This window comes from Anopheles ziemanni, assembly GCF_943734765.1.
Source record: "Anopheles ziemanni chromosome X unlocalized genomic scaffold, idAnoZiCoDA_A2_x.2 X_unloc_5, whole genome shotgun sequence".
NCBI classification, from domain to species: domain Eukaryota; kingdom Metazoa; phylum Arthropoda; class Insecta; order Diptera; family Culicidae; genus Anopheles; species Anopheles ziemanni.
This window is the reverse complement of record NW_026689818.1, coordinates 563,173-576,555: the sequence shown is the minus strand read 5'-3', so window position 1 is coordinate 576,555 and position 13,383 is coordinate 563,173.

Sequence of the window (13,383 nt, the reverse complement as noted above, 5' to 3'; positions counted from 1 at the left end):
TAGTCACCGCTTCAGTGTCCTCCCTATCAAGAGGTTTTCCCGCGGATTTAGCCAGACCGGTCGGTTTACGGTTGTTCGAGAATTGTTTACTGACTACTGAATGACGGGTTTTTCTGGCCCTTATTCTGCAACGGGGTATTTACTACGATCAGTACGAGGGCGTTGGTTCTTGCCCTTACTGTTGGTGTTGTTGTTAATACTCTTGGGTTCCATGATTGCGCTTTGTGACTTCCTAGTCGAGTAACCGATGATGACTATGTCAAAATGGTTATGGGCTGGCTTATTACCGTAGTCAATTTGCTGTGTACGAAGTGTACTCGTGTCCATTGGGTCCGGACGTGTTTGTGGCTGAACAAAAGTTCTGTTTGGTGCGAATACATTGGGTCCATTATCTGTTTTAAAATTTCGGGGTTGCGGGATTGGTGGCGGCCTTGTGAAATTATTCGGAGCAATAAACTGTTTCGGTGGCGGGACAGGTGCTCTCGCAATGGGGTTTGGTCTGGGTGGTGCGATCGATTGGCGGGGTGCCGCAGTTGGAATCGGATGCCCCGTTGGTATGTTAACAGGGGTGTTACGTGCGTCCAGGTTCAAATAGTCCTCACAATAGCTGTATGCTTGTGCGAGGCTTTGTGGTCTGAAATTTTTGCAGAATCTGGAGAACGGGTCACTTAGTCAACGAATGAATGTGTCTAGTGCGATCTGATTGTACAATCGCATTAGCACTAGTTCGTGGCCTTTCAATTGGTCATCCATGGAAATGGCTGAACTAATGAGCGTTACGAGTTCCCTAACTCTAGAGTAGTAGCTCTCTATACTCTCCTGCTTGGTTTGTACTAATGATTTCAGTTTATTATCGAGGGTCATAAGGTCCCTCTTATCTGCATAATACAACTTCAGCTTTTCGTCATAACGTCACTTTCTCCTAAACGAAAGCCTCTTGGCTTTCGGTCACTTCACTTCCTCTAATGAAAGCTACTTGCTTCTCATTTAGGTCATCACGTTGAAAGCTACTTGCCTTTCAATGTGTGATAATTGTTTTAATACTTCCTCCAATGAAAGTTACTTGCCTTTCATTTACGTCGTCACGTTGTTGTGATATCCTCTTCTTTCACACATATACTCACAGTTCACAGTTCAACAAGCCTTCCACAACCTTCTTTATTCATGGTCCAATCCATACTGACTGTCGCTACGCGCTCTCACTCATATCGAGGATCCCACATCCTCCCCTTACAAGAAGAACAGAAACTGACCGTACCTTGTTACCTATTCGTGATCTCTGTACCGTATCGGACGGTTTATCTGCCTAACTCCGCGACCCGTTCCCAACGGTTCCGTGTGTGGCAATAATTCTTCCACTGGGCGCCTCTGTTGCTCGGAATGTGATACCGCTTCTCTAGCCTCTTCTGGCGCCTCCACCTCCATACTTTCCTCAACATTCTGTTTTTCATGCCTTTTTACATATTTCTTCAAATGCTTAACACTACGTTCATACTGCTTTCTGCTTTCCAAATCTATTACTATCGCTCTCCCGGTTCCCAATAATTTAGTAACTTTGAAGAACTTGTTTCGGTACACTGTATCCGTCTTGTCCTTTTTTTGTTGCATAACCAACACTGTATCGCCTACCTCAATATCCGTGTTCTTTGCCCTACGTCCAACGTCCTCCCTGGAATTCCGCTCAAACTTCGCTATTTTGTCCCGATCCCGCAAATCATCATCCAAATCTTGTTTACTATCAACCTTCATATTTGGTAATAATGTCCTGACCGCTCTACCGAACATCAATTCTGCAGGAGGAATTTTTGTCACATGGTGAGGCCATGAATTATATGCTGCTATATAATCCGCCAGTCACCGGCGGCAAAATCAGCATGCTTTCTCGTTCTGTCGGTATCAATTGTAAATAGGACAGAACGAGAAAGCATGCTGATTTTGCCACTAGGGATGCTTCTCTCCAGTTTAACTTCCCCACCTTCGCTATGGCCGCGATCTTATTTATTCCTTGCATGCTTCTTTCCACTAGTCCATTTTCCGTTGGGTTTAGCGGCGTACAGTGTATCAATTTAACACCCCACACCTCTCTCAACCATGTTTGTGACTCCACGCTGTTGAATGGTGGCCCGTTGTCTGCTTTAATCGTTTTTGGAACGTAATAAATATTTAAAATCCTTCGCAAAACCTTCTTCATCGCTTCTGTGTCTGTGTGCTCCATAGGCACTGCCACGAGAAATCTAGAATAAATATCGGTCAGCACCAATGCCTTCCAATGCAGCGCGTCAGATGATGAAGATAGGTCCATGGATACGTACTCCCACGGATAGGAGGCGGATTGCTAACCGTTTTAACAAGTTGGCACTCTGGACAACTTCTGACGAAAGCTTCTACCTCTCGATCCATATTGGGCCACCATAAACCTTGCCTAAGGAAATTCTTCATCGTAGACATCCCGGGGTGGCTTCGATGCGCTAGACTCAATGCCCTTTTTCGCAAAGCTGCAGGCAGTATCAACTTTTCCTGCTTCATTACCACCCCTCCTTGGACGTACATTTCACTCTGAAAAGGTTGAAACCTTAAAATTTCTTCCGGCCACCTCTGTTTCTTATCCACCCATTTTAAAGTTTCCTGAACCTCTGCATCTTTTTGTTGTTCGATCTGTACTTCCTTCGAGGTCACTGCAACTAGCTCTTCACTGATACTATTCACCTCGACGTACAGCGCACACAGCTCGTGCCTCTCCTTCGCACAACCAAACTGTGGGTCATCGCGCTTCCCCCCAAAGCCACGTCCGCAATATTCTCCTTCCCTGACACGTGTTCGAAATCATAGTCAAAATGATCCATTCTTAAGAACCAACCTTCGACCCTAGACATAATGCATTTCCCAATGTCTTTGCGCTGTTTCCCTTTTAGCATAAACATCAATGCCTCGCTGTCTGACCTCAGTATTAACTTTCTGCCAACCAGATAGTATGCAAACTTCTCCATGGCCCATATTATCGCCAACGCCTCACGATGTAGTTGCGGGTATCTGCATTCCACTTCAGTTAGGCTTTTTGAGGCACGTGCTATAATTCTTCTCTCTCCTGACTCTAACCCTTCTTGTGTAGCACCGCACCCAATCCCCAAGGTGACGCATCCGTGTAAAGAATCATCTTGTCTTTTGCGTTAAAATATCCTCTCTTTATAAGATCGTTTTCTGCTGCCAACTTTAGCTCTTCAAACGCTTCCTGGTGAATCTTTCTCCATTCAAACTTCGTCTTGCCTGACAACAAGTCCCTCATTGGCTTTGTTTTATGAGAGAAACCTTTTATAAACGGACTTATAAACGTTACCATCCCCAGAAAACTTCTTAGTTCCAAAACATCCTTCGGCCTCTCAAACCTCAAGATATCCGATATCTTCTTCTCTGTAGGAAGTATGCCGCTGCCATCTATCTTGAAACCCAAAAATTCTACTTCCTATTGATAGTATAGAGATTTCTCTTCATTAATTGTTAGATTATTCGCCTTAATGACCTTTACCACCTCCTCCACTAAACATCTCAACTCCGGTATAGTCCCTGCGTAAACTAGAATATCATCTAAGTATATTACCACATTCTTGCAACTCACAAACAACCTCTCCATGACGCCCTGAAACAATTCCGGAGCACAAGATAACCCAAACGGTAACCTCTTAAACCGCATCAATCCATTGGCTGTCATAAACGTAGTCAAGTGACGCACTTCCTCGTGAAGCTCCACGTGAAAATATGCGTCCTTTATATCCAATTTAGAGAAAAATAATCTTCCTCCGTTATCTGATATGTCTGCCCATATCTTTTCGAGGGCGGGCATTGGATAAGGTTCTCGAGTAATTGCCTTATTTACCTCGCGATAATCGATGACCATTCGAAAATCCTTTTGTCTCTTTGGAACCAACACGATAAGCGATATAAACGTTATGTGATCATCTACCCCGTCAGCTCTCTCAATTATTCCCTTTCTCTCCATTTCCGCCAGTCTTTCGTTGATTGCTTTCTCAAACGCTATTGGAACGTTGTATCTTATAATTCGCTTTGGCATTATGGAGTTGTCCACCCTGATTCTAGCCGGCTCACCCCGAATCTTTGGAAAATCGGGACAACGTTGCGTCGAACATAGCCCAGATCTACCGTTCATGGCTCCCTGTTGGTAGTACAATTCGATATGCCTTCCGTCTAACATAACGTTCCCGATTTCTACCTGTCGTACATCCCTACCTATACGGATTAGACTCATCTGACTTGCTGTTTGAAAGCCTAGTAACGATAGCTCCGTACCGTTCACCACAAAAAACTTGGCCAGCTGCCTGACTTGATTAGAATCCTTGATTTCCACGTATGCCTTAAATGAGCACAGCACATCTAAAGGTTTGTGAAGAAAAGAAAAGAATAAAGATGGAAAAACACAACTCTTTTTTTATCTTTTTGGCTTCTAAAAACATACAGTGAAAATAAAGATTTGGACTTCGTTATTGTTCTTTTGGTTGATACGATTACTGACAATAAAGTAAGGTCTCCAATTTTTTTTTTTTCATAGAAAATGACATTTATTTACAAAAAGCGATACGCCGTTGGAAAGGCCAAGGTCTTGGCTCCTTTTCTACATAACCGCCATTTTTTTCCAACACCTTGCGCATCCGCACGATGAACTTGTCTATTCCGGCAGAATACTACTCTCCGTCCGCCTCGCGCAGCCAGGTGTTGACCTCTTTCTGAACCACCGCGTCACTTTCAAACTTCTTCCCTCCGAGATGTTTTTTCAGGGCGGGGAACATGTGGTAGTCACTTGGGGCCACGTCGGGACTAAAGGGAGGGTGATCGATGATGTCCCAGCCAAATTTCTTGAGCAGGTCAAGGGTAACGTTGGCTGTGTGCGGGCGCGCGTTGTCGTGGTGAAATTCTCCTCGTCGTGAACATTAGTGCGCCCGGAATTGAACTCGCGGCTCCACTTACGCACGTTTTTTATGTCCATACACTTTTCCCCGTAAACTTCAACTAGTTGACGATGGATTTCAATAGGTGTCACCTTTTTCGCACTCAAAAACCGTATTACAGAACGCAATTCGCACTTGGACGCTGACGCGAGGGGTACCTCCATCGTTGACGGCTGCTCAGCCAAGACTGAGCGGTCGGGGAAGCCTCACCCAGCAGCAAAGTAGTAGTGGGGGTAACCAAGGAACACGGCGGTATTGCCAGATTTCGCCTAGCGCGTGATCCGGCGAAGTTGCAGCGTTGGAGACCTTACTTTATTGTCAGCCCTCGTATTTCGCTGGATCAACAAAAACTACAACGAATCAGTGGCTACCTGGTTGATTTTTCCAGCCTATCGTCTGATTTCCCGGAGATCCTCTTTTTTCGGGCTTGGGTGCGATGAATAGCAAAACTCGGCGTAGTGGCCAACCTTTCTGCATTTAAAACAAGTCACCCGAAACGCCCGGCACTGCCCAAGTTCATGTCGGCGACCACAGTTTCGGCAGTTTACCTCCTCGGTTTCCAGCGAAATTCGAGTCGGTTTTGTCTGCAGTTGGACGATATGGTGCATACCTGTTCCCTCGGAATGGTTTTTTTTTATGCACCACGTTGACTGGCTTCCAATCTAACTCCCGTGATGGTTCCTTTGATGCCTCCATGGCGCTTCGCTGCCCTAAAGGTCCAACAGCTGCTTCATCTGCTTCCTTTCTGATAAAATCGAGATGTTTCCCATGGCTGATAATCTTCTCGACGTTGTTCTCGAACATATCAGACATTTCATAGAGCTTTCCGGCGATTTCCGGAGCGGAGCGTCTCAACAATGCTTGTACAAGTTCTTCTTTGTATTGCTCCAGTCCGAAACCACATAACTGGGATTTGGACTCCAAACGCAAAACCCAGTCCATAAACGCCTCATCCGGCTTCATTTTCAATTCGCGGAATTTAATGCGCTCTTTGGTGGTGTCGCACATTTCACAGAAATATTTGTCCAAAGCTGATATCGTTAGCTTGTAAACGTTCTCCGTGCCACTTTCCATCGACGTCAAGCATCGCTTCTCTTGCATTTCAATAATGCTAAGAAGGTACCTTCCCGCGAAAATCTTCAGTCCCGTCAGCCTAGTAACTGCATCCACCGGAGATTTGCATGACACAATTCGTTCGAATTGGTCCCGGAAACGAAACCACTCCGCTTTACGCTTGTTAGTGGGCAACGATTCGTCGAACTGGCGCAGCGGCCACGACCCTGACAACCACTCCGCCTTCGTCTTTCTGCTCCTTTTGTCTCCACCACGTGGTTTCGCCTTAAGCTGAGGTTTTGGTTCTATCGTGCCGGTTGCTCGCCCCGAAACGCAATCTTTCTCCGGGTGATACCCGGTGACGGGAGTATCGTCGTCCGACTCGTCTGACACGTCACTTTCACGCCAGAATCCACTCATTTCGGCACACTTTCGACCAAAAAATATTTTCTTAACACTCGACGATTCCTAAACCTGCACAAGTCCGCACCTCACAATGGCGTTGTACCGAATGATTTCCACTTCTTCAGTGGCCGTTTGCCGGCCTATGCGAAATGACACCCATACTATCCCCCCTATAGCCAAAAACAAAAGAAAACGCCACCACTCTCATGTGACCCCTGCTATAGTTGTTACAGTACAATTTCTCTCATTAGGTAAGTTAGTAGTCCTACACTACGACAGCCTCAGTTCGCACAGGATGGCAATATATATGTGGTTCACTACTCTCTCTTGCGTGTTTGGAGACCAACTATAGCACAACAAGGTACTGTTAAAAAAATTAGAAACGTTATCCCTCTCTTGCGTACTCCACTTACGTATACCTAGGAACTTCGATTCCAGTATCCCTCGCAGGATCTGTCGAGTCACACCGAGATCTATAAGGTGTAGACGGTCGCCTACCACAACATCTTCGATAATATTAAAATTACCGAGATCTTCTAGTGGGGACCGGAACTCCTTATGATGCTCCAAGCACGATCGAGCACGAAAATCAGCATCCGTTCGCGGAGCAGCACCTACATCTGAAAAAATAACTTTATGGTGCTCGCGAGAATACTCACCAACGCACGTACACTTCGTGCATCCGTGCCTGTGGTCCATTAACCGATTGAACTCCTCGTCCGCTTCCCGGACAAGATCGTCCATGAGCTGACGCCGCCGACGGCTCGTTGAAGGATCAACTTTTTCTCCTGCAAGTTTCCGTTTCGACGCCATGTTGCTGTTGACAAACAACAAGCAGAAACATTGAAATCCAAAATACCTTCACGCGGTAGAAACAACACTTTACAGTTTTCCACCATGTGTGATAACTTACCAGTAAAGTAGTGAGCTTCACTACTTACTGTCAGCAAGAGAAAGCTGACAGTACTGGGCTTAAGGGGGTTGGAATGTGGGGAAACGGGGCAATGTTGCATGTCACCGTCAGTTGGGTAGGGACTGAAGACCGCCGCACTACACTTTTCACGCGATGCTACACATTTCTGCCGGTCGGGCTTTTAAGATCTGATTGCACCGATAAAATGTTCTCGATAGCCGGGGACATTTTTTTGTTTTTATTTATTTTTGCAATTTGTGGACTGGTCTCCAGAAGCAGACGAGCCGAATGGATACGGTAAAAGGTGCTGCTTGTATAGATTACTCGGACAATTTGAATCGGTCCGGATTCTGGGAGTTCGACGTTGTGCTAGTTGCGGATGGTGCCCCATTGGCTCCGAGGGCAGCTGCTGCGGCTCGTTGCCGTCGAGTACGTGCGGCATTTTTGGCCAACCGAATCGCACGCTGTTCCGGAGTTTCCTTAGCTCGTGCTATACGCATCCGTTCCGCATGCTTCGCTGATCTGGTGTTTCTATGTCCCTCGTTCTTTGCCAGCCGTAGTGCACGCTGTTCCGGCGTTTCAATTGCCCTTCGCACCCGTTCCCGGGCGGCGCTTTGGGCCCGCCTTATGCTCTTCTCTACCTCACTCTCGTTTTGTCGGCACTTGCAATTGCGTTCCGCGATTTCCGCTAACCGGCCCCTATACTCGTCGGTAATATTGAACGCTGAATTTCGCTCCATCCTGGAATCTTCTGATTCGGAGGCTTCCAAAGATAACTTGTCAAAAGAGTCCTCCAACGTCTACATCATCTCAGACATTTCCCAGGAGTACATATTTAAAATGATATTGAACAAAAAAAAATGAAAGTAAATGTTCGAAAGGATTTAAGTAGAGTTGTGTAAATCTGATTCAGATTCATGAATCTGAATGAATATCTGCCTTATAAGGGATGGCTGAATCTTTCGTCGAGAGATTCATGAATCTCAAAGACAACCCATTTTTGATTGGTGACTTTTCATCAGTTGGTGTGAGGGACCCTCTTTTTTTTGGAAATTATAAAATTTAGCAAAGTGCGCTTCAAGTTGTACAATCTCATGTTGCACGCAATCTCAAGTTGCATGCAAGTGTGCTATGCAACCACTAACCTGCTGTTGGAATTGGAAAAACTATCGAAACTAACAATCCCGCAACAGAATAACTGAATTAGCGTCTTCATGATCGGTCCTAATGAGCTTGGTTCTCGGTTTGAAGTCAATAACTTGCCACGAATGTTTAGTAATTTCAGTTTGTCCACAAATATGAAGCATGAACAAAAATATCGAAGCGTCTCAACAATGCTTGTACAAGTTCTTCTTTGTATTGCTCCACTCCGAAACCACATAACTGGGATTTGGACTCCAAACGCAAAACCCAGTCCATAAACGCCTCATCCGGCTTCATTTTCAATTCGCGGAATTTAATGCGCTCTTTGGTGGTGTCGCACATTTCACAGAAATATTTGTCCAAAGCTGATATCGTTAGCTTGTAAACGTTCTCCGTGCCACTTTCCATCGACGTCAAGCATCGCTTCTCTTGCATTTCAATAATGCTAAACCGCCGTTTAAACACGCCTGGAATTCCAGGTGGCGGGAACGGGAAAAAGTAGCCCAGATTCGACAGAATATACAGCGGGAACGAGCTTATTCGCCCGATCTGTCAAAGGGAAGCTTTGTTTACGTTTTAGTTTGTTTACGTGATCTAAATTGGCGGCAGGTAAAAGTGGAATTGTGAGTCATTATCAAATATAAAGTTTATGAATGGTGTTGTTGAGTTCCTCCTCCAAAATTTTGCGTCGAAGACTACTCGCATTTTGGTTTCTCTCCAACAACATCGGCCGCATCCATATACGTTGCCCATACCGACGTTGTTGTAGCAAGCGAATGAAACTTTTCATGAAACGTTTCAAATAAGCAAATGCGTCCGTTCCCGCCGGGTCGTAGTTTCGCGTTTTTTAAACATAGCGGGAACGAAATCCGTTTTTTTCATATGGAGTTTCCCGTCGTCCAGCGGGATTCCCGCGGGACGGCGGGAATAATCGTGCGAATACCGCTGTGTCTAGCCGTCGCTTAAGAAGGTACCTTCCCGCGAAAATCTTCAGTCCCGTCAGCCTAGTAACTGCATCCACCGGAGATTTGCATGACACAATTCGTTCGAATTGGTCCCGGAAACGAAACCACTCCGCTTTACGCTTGTTAGTGGGCAACGATTCGTCGAACTGGCGCAGCGGCCACGACCCTGACAACCACTCCGCCTTCGTCTTTCTGCTCCTTTTGTCTCCACCACGTGGTTTCGCCTTAAGCTGAGGTTTAGGTTCTATCGTGCCGGTTGCTCGCCCCGAAACGCAATCTTTCTCCGGGTGATACCCGGTGACGGGAGTATCGTCGTCCGACTCGTCTGACACGTCACTTTCCCGCCAGAATCCACTCATTTCGGCACACTTTCGACCAAAAAATATCTTCTTAACACTCGACGATTCCTAAACCTGCACAAGTCCGCACCTCACAATGGCGTTGTACCGAATGATTTCCACTTCTTCAGTGGCCGTTTGCCGGCCAATGCGAAATGACACCCATACTATCCCCCCTATAGCCAAAAACAAAAGAAAACGCCACCACTCTCATGTGACCCCTGCTATAGTTGTTACAGTACAATTTCTCTCATTAGGGTTAGTAGTCCTACACTACGACAGCCTCAGTTCGCACAGGATGGCAATATATATGTGGTTCACTACTCTCTCTTGCGTGTTTGGAGACCAACTATAGCACAACAAGGTACTGTTAAAAAAATTAGAAACGTTATCCCTCTCTTGCGTACTCCACTTACGTATACCTAGGAACTTCGATTCCAGTATCCCTCGCAGGATCTGTCGAGTCACACCGAGATCTATAAGGTGTAGACGGTCGCCTACCACAACATCTTCGATAATATTAAAATTACCGAGATCTTCTAGTGGGGACCGGAACTCCTTATGATGCTCCAAGCACGATCGAGCACGAAAATCAGCATCCGTTCGCGGAGCAGCACCTACATCTGAAAAAATAACTTTATGGTGCTCGCGAGAATACTCACCAACGCACGTACACTTCGTGCATCCGTGCCTGTGGTCCATTAACCGATTGAACTCCTCGTCCGCTTCCCGGACAAGATCGTCCATGAGCTGACGCCGCCGACGGCTCGTTGAAGGATCAACTTTTTCTCCTGCAAGTTTCCGTTTCGACGCCATGTTGCTGTTGACAAACAACAAGCAGAAACATTGAAATCCAAAATACCTTCACGCGGTAGAAACAACACTTTACAGTTTTCCACCATGTGTGATAACTTACCAGTAAAGTAGTGAGCTTCACTACTTACTGTCAGCAAGAGAAAGCTGACAGTACTGGGCTTAAGGGGGTTGGAATGTGGGGAAACGGGGCAATGTTGCATGTCACCGTCAGTTGGGTAGGGACTGAAGACCGCCGCACTACACTTTTCACGCGATGCTACACATTTCTGCCGGTCGGGCTTTTAAGATCTGATTGCACCGATAAAATGTTCTCGATAGCCGGGGACATTTTTTTGTTTTTATTTATTTTTGCAATTTGTGGACTGGTCTCCAGAAGCAGACGAGCCGAATGGATACGGTAAAAGGTGCTGCTTGTATAGATTACTCGGACAATTTGAATCGGTCCGGATTCTGGGAGTTCGACGTTGTGCTAGTTGCGGATGGTGCCCCATTGGCTCCGAGGGCAGCTGCTGCGGCTCGTTGCCGTCGAGTACGTGCGGCATTTTTGGCCAACCGAATCGCACGCTGTTCCGGAGTTTCCTTAGCTCGTGCTATACGCATCCGTTCCGCATGCTTCGCTGATCTGGTGTTTCTATGTCCCTCGTTCTTTGCCAGCCGTAGTGCACGCTGTTCCGGCGTTTCAATTGCCCTTCGCACCCGTTCCCGGGCGGCGCTTTGGGCCCGCCTTATGCTCTTCTCTACCTCACTCTCGTTTTGTCGGCACTTGCAATTGCGTTCCGCGATTTCCGCTAACCGGCCCCTATACTCGTCGGTAATATTGAACGCTGAATTTCGCTCCATCCTGGAATCTTCTGATTCGGAGGCTTCCAAAGATAACTTGTCAAAAGAGTCCTCCAACGTCTACATCATCTCAGACATTTCCCAGGAGTACATATTTAAAATGATATTGAACAAAAAAAAATGAAAGTAAATGTTCGAAAGGATTTAAGTAGAGTTGTGTAAATCTGATTCAGATTCATGAATCTGAATGAATATCTGCCTTATAAGGGATGGCTGAATCTTTCGTCGAGAGATTCATGAATCTCAAAGACAACCCATTTTTGATTGGTGACTTTTCATCAGTTGGTGTGAGGGACCCTCTTTTTTTTGGAAATTATAAAATTTAGCAAAGTGCGCTTCAAGTTGTACAATCTCATGTTGCACGCAATCTCAAGTTGCATGCAAGTGTGCTATGCAACCACTAACCTGCTGTTGGAATTGGAAAAACTATCGAAACTAACAATCCCGCAACAGAATAACTGAATTAGCGTCTTCATGATCGGTCCTAATGAGCTTGGTTCTCGGTTTGAAGTCAATAACTTGCCACGAATGTTTAGTAATTTCAGTTTGTCCACAAATATGAAGCATGAACAAAAATATCGAAGCGTCTCAACAATGCTTGTACAAGTTCTTCTTTGTATTGCTCCACTCCGAAACCACATAACTGGGATTTGGACTCCAAACGCAAAACCCAGTCCATAAACGCCTCATCCGGCTTCATTTTCAATTCGCGGAATTTAATGCGCTCTTTGGTGGTGTCGCACATTTCACAGAAATATTTGTCCAAAGCTGATATCGTTAGCTTGTAAACGTTCTCCGTGCCACTTTCCATCGACGTCAAGCATCGCTTCTCTTGCATTTCAATAATGCTAAACCGCCGTTTAAACACGCCTGGAATTCCAGGTGGCGGGAACGGGAAAAAGTAGCCCAGATTCGACAGAATATACAGCGGGAACGAGCTTATTCGCCCGATCTGTCAAAGGGAAGCTTTGTTTACGTTTTAGTTTGTTTACGTGATCTAAATTGGCGGCAGGTAAAAGTGGAATTGTGAGTCATTATCAAATATAAAGTTTATGAATGGTGTTGTTGAGTTCCTCCTCCAAAATTTTGCGTCGAAGACTACTCGCATTTTGGTTTCTCTCCAACAACATCGGCCGCATCCATATACGTTGCCCATACCGACGTTGTTGTAGCAAGCGAATGAAACTTTTCATGAAACGTTTCAAATAAGCAAATGCGTCCGTTCCCGCCGGGTCGTAGTTTCGCGTTTTTTAAACATAGCGGGAACGAAATCCGTTTTTTTCATATGGAGTTTCCCGTCGTCCAGCGGGATTCCCGCGGGACGGCGGGAATAATCGTGCGAATACCGCTGTGTCTAGCCGTCGCTTAAGAAGGTACCTTCCCGCGAAAATCTTCAGTCCCGTCAGCCTAGTAACTGCATCCACCGGAGATTTGCATGACACAATTCGTTCGAATTGGTCCCGGAAACGAAACCACTCCGCTTTACGCTTGTTAGTGGGCAACGATTCGTCGAACTGGCGCAGCGGCCACGACCCTGACAACCACTCCGCCTTCGTCTTTCTGCTCCTTTTGTCTCCACCACGTGGTTTCGCCTTAAGCTGAGGTTTAGGTTCTATCGTGCCGGTTGCTCGCCCCGAAACGCAATCTTTCTCCGGGTGATACCCGGTGACGGGAGTATCGTCGTCCGACTCGTCTGACACGTCACTTTCCCGCCAGAATCCACTCATTTCGGCACACTTTCGACCAAAAAATATCTTCTTAACACTCGACGATTCCTAAACCTGCACAAGTCCGCACCTCACAATGGCGTTGTACCGAATGATTTCCACTTCTTCAGTGGCCGTTTGCCGGCCAATGCGAAATGACACCCATACTATCCCCCCTATAGCCAAAAACAAAAGAAAACGCCACCACTCTCATGTGACCCCTGCTATAGTTGTTACAGTACAATT